Raw genomic sequence first — 4,179 nt, 5'->3', positions numbered from 1 at the left:
AAAGATAATATATATATATACGAAATATACGAAAGATTCCTATTGATTTTGTAAAAAAAAGGGGGGGTTATTACTTTCCCCATCAATAAAAAAATAAATAAAGATCTTGTATTTCCTCTTAACTAGGAAATACAAGATCTTTTAGCGAAATCAACAGGTTCTTTAAATTAATTTAAGTCAAAAATTTTGCACTTTATACCTTTAGGAATTATTATTTCTCTTAATTCTTATATTCTTTACTTGGAATCAAAGTTATAAAAGTATCTATCCACAATTAAGTGAATATTAGATACTAATAAGTAATAATATATGATATTTTTTTTAAGCGATCAAAAAATATTATGTTTGTACAATATAAAAAGATGCATGAAAATAGATATTTTGACAATTGTTGTTTTTCATTTTTCTTGAGCAACTTAGGCAAATTTTAGTTAAAATTTCTAAGGATTTTGGAGAAGTTTTAATTTTTAGAAAAAGCATTTTTTTAGTAATAAAATCAATTTTAAATTCCATTAAATTAGCTTCTTTATTTAAAATTTGAATCTCGACGATTGAGTAAAAACTTGTTAGTATTATTTTGAACAAGTTGCCGCTATGGTGAAATTGGTAGACACGCTGCTCTTAGGAAGCAGTGCTAGAGCATCTCGGTTCGAGTCCGAGTAGCGGCATAATATCTTATAAAAGAGATATTATAAGTTTTATAATCAAATTAATACCCGACTTGTTTTCTAAAATCGGGTAAAACCTAGTATTAATTTATTAATTTTTAACAAATTTTTTATGATTTTTTCAATTTTAGAGCATATATTAACTCATATATCTTTTTCGGTCGTTTCAATTGTACTACTAATTTATTTTTTAACTTTATTAGTTAATTTAGATGAAATCATAGGATTTTTTGATTCATCAGATAAAGGAATCGTAATTACGTTTTTTGATATAACAGGATTATTATTTACGCGTTGGATTTATTCAGGACATTTTCCATTAAGCAATTTATATGAATCATTAATTTTTCTTTCATGGGCTTTTGCAATTATTCATATAGTTTCCTATTTTAATAAAAAAAAAAAAAATCACTTAAACGCAATAACTGCGCCAAGTGCTATTTTTATTCAGGGTTTTGCTACTTCAGGTCTTTTAAACAACATGCCTCAGTCTGCAATATTAGTACCAGCTCTCCAGTCCCAGTGGTTAATGATGCACGTAAGTATGATGATATTAGGCTATGGCGCTCTGTTATGCGGATCATTATTATCAATAGCTCTTCTAGTCATTACATTTCGCAAGGTCGGATCTACTTTTTGGAAAAATAATATGAAAAATAAAATGTTATTAAATGAATTATTTTCTTTTGATGTACTTTACTACATAAATGAAAGAAATTCTATTTTACTACAACAAAATATTAATTTTAGTTTTTCTAGAAATTATTATAGATATCAATTGATTGAACAATTAGATTATTGGAGTTTTCGTATTATTAGTCTCGGATTTATCTTTTTAACCGTCGGCATTCTTTCAGGAGCTGTATGGGCTAATGAAACATGGGGTTCATATTGGAATTGGGATCCGAAAGAAACCTGGGCATTTATTACTTGGACCATCTTCGCAATTTATTTACATATTAAAACAAATAGGAATGCTCGAGGTATAAATTCTGCAATTGTGGCTTCGCTAGGTTTTCTTTTAATTTGGATATGCTATTTTGGCGTCAATCTTTTAGGAATAGGTTTACATAGTTATGGTTCATTTACATCGAATTAACTAAAACATTAAAAAGAAAAGAATCCAAATAAAAAAAATAGCATCTATATATAACTTCATATAAGTTAAGAAATCTAATTTAGTTTTAGTAGTAAATCATCAAGAACCTTTTGAATCAAGTAGTACAATGATTCAAAAGGTTCTCACAATACAAAAAGCAAAGACTTCTTATTATAATTCAATTTAATGTTTTTTTTTATTTCCTGAAAACTATCCATAAAAATAATTAGATAAAATGGATTCGACCTTGTCACTTGCTAATGAGAGCACAAAATCAGGATAAATCCCAATACCAATTATGGGTAGAAGAATAGAGATTGAAAGAAATAACTCTCGGGGTCCAGAATCAAAAAAAGAAAAGTTTTTGGCATTAATTAACTTGTATCCATAGAACATTTGACGTGACATAGATAATAAATATATAGGAGTTAATATCATTCCAATTGCCATTACAAAAATAATTAAAATTTTTGAAATTAAGAAATATTTTTGGCTGGTAATTATTCCAAAAAAAACGATTAATTCTGCAACAAAACCACTCATGCCCGGTAATGCAAGGGAAGCCATCGATAAGATAGTGAACATTGTAAATATCTTTGGAATGGAGATAGCCATTCCACCCATTTCATCAAGATAAACAAGCCGGATTCTATCATAACTAGTTCCTGCCAAGAAAAAAAGTGCAGCGCCAATAAATCCATGAGAGATTATTTGTAAAATAGCTCCATTAAGCCCAGGATCCGTTATAGAACCAATACCTATAATTATAAAACCCATATGAGATACAGAAGAATAGCCTATTCTTCTGTATCTCATATGGGTTTTATAATTATAGGTATTGGTTCTATAACGGATCCTGGGCTTAATGGAGCTATTTTACAAATAATCTCTCATGGATTTATTGGCGCTGCACTTTTTTTCTTGGCAGGAACTAGTTATGATAGAATCCGGCTTGTTTATCTTGATGAAATGGGTGGAATGGCTATCTCCATTCCAAAGATATTTACAATGTTCACTATCTTATCGATGGCTTCCCTTGCATTACCGGGCATGAGTGGTTTTGTTGCAGAATTAATCGTTTTTTTTGGAATAATTACCAGCCAAAAATATTTCTTAATTTCAAAAATTTTAATTATTTTTGTAATGGCAATTGGAATGATATTAACTCCTATATATTTATTATCTATGTCACGTCAAATGTTCTATGGATACAAGTTAATTAATGCCAAAAACTTTTCTTTTTTTGATTCTGGACCCCGAGAGTTATTTCTTTCAATCTCTATTCTTCTACCCATAATTGGTATTGGGATTTATCCTGATTTTGTGCTCTCATTAGCAAGTGACAAGGTCGAATCCATTTTATCTAATTATTTTTATGGATAGTTTTCAGGAAATAAAAAAAAACATTAAATTGAATTATAATAAGAAGTCTTTGCTTTTTGTATTGTGAGAACCTTTTGAATCATTGTACTACTTGATTCAAAAGGTTCTTGATGATTTACTACTAAAACTAAATTAGATTTCTTAACTTATATGAAGTTATATATAGATGCTATTTTTTTTATTTGGATTCTTTTCTTTTTAATGTTTTAGTTAATTCGATGTAAATGAACCATAACTATGTAAACCTATTCCTAAAAGATTGACGCCAAAATAGCATATCCAAATTAAAAGAAAACCTAGCGAAGCCACAATTGCAGAATTTATACCTCGAGCATTCCTATTTGTTTTAATATGTAAATAAATTGCGAAGATGGTCCAAGTAATAAATGCCCAGGTTTCTTTCGGATCCCAATTCCAATATGAACCCCATGTTTCATTAGCCCATACAGCTCCTGAAAGAATGCCGACGGTTAAAAAGATAAATCCGAGACTAATAATACGAAAACTCCAATAATCTAATTGTTCAATCAATTGATATCTATAATAATTTCTAGAAAAACTAAAATTAATATTTTGTTGTAGTAAAATAGAATTTCTTTCATTTATGTAGTAAAGTACATCAAAAGAAAATAATTCATTTAATAACATTTTATTTTTCATATTATTTTTCCAAAAAGTAGATCCGACCTTGCGAAATGTAATGACTAGAAGAGCTATTGATAATAATGATCCGCATAACAGAGCGCCATAGCCTAATATCATCATACTTACGTGCATCATTAACCACTGGGACTGGAGAGCTGGTACTAATATTGCAGACTGAGGCATGTTGTTTAAAAGACCTGAAGTAGCAAAACCCTGAATAAAAATAGCACTTGGCGCAGTTATTGCGTTTAAGTGATTTTTTTTTTTTTTATTAAAATAGGAAACTATATGAATAATTGCAAAAGCCCATGAAAGAAAAATTAATGATTCATATAAATTGCTTAATGGAAAATGTCCTGAATAAATCCAACGCGTAAATAATAA

At 28.7% G+C, this 4,179-nt stretch overlaps 1 non-coding gene across 1 annotated transcript; it reads left to right on the top strand.

The window, feature by feature from the left end:
* The first annotated feature begins 588 nt into the window (after nucleotides 1-588).
* Nucleotides 589-668, top strand: TRNAL-UAG. Its single transcript has one exon. It is a non-coding gene; the product is annotated as a tRNA-Leu (tRNA).
* Nucleotides 669-4,179: the final 3,511 nt, after the last annotated feature.

This window comes from Brassica oleracea, chromosome C5 (genome assembly GCF_000695525.1).
Source record: "Brassica oleracea var. oleracea cultivar TO1000 chromosome C5, BOL, whole genome shotgun sequence".
NCBI classification, from domain to species: Eukaryota; Viridiplantae; Streptophyta; class Magnoliopsida; order Brassicales; family Brassicaceae; genus Brassica; species Brassica oleracea.
Note: the sequence above shows the minus strand (reverse complement) of the source record. Positions and strands in the feature narration are given on the sequence as shown.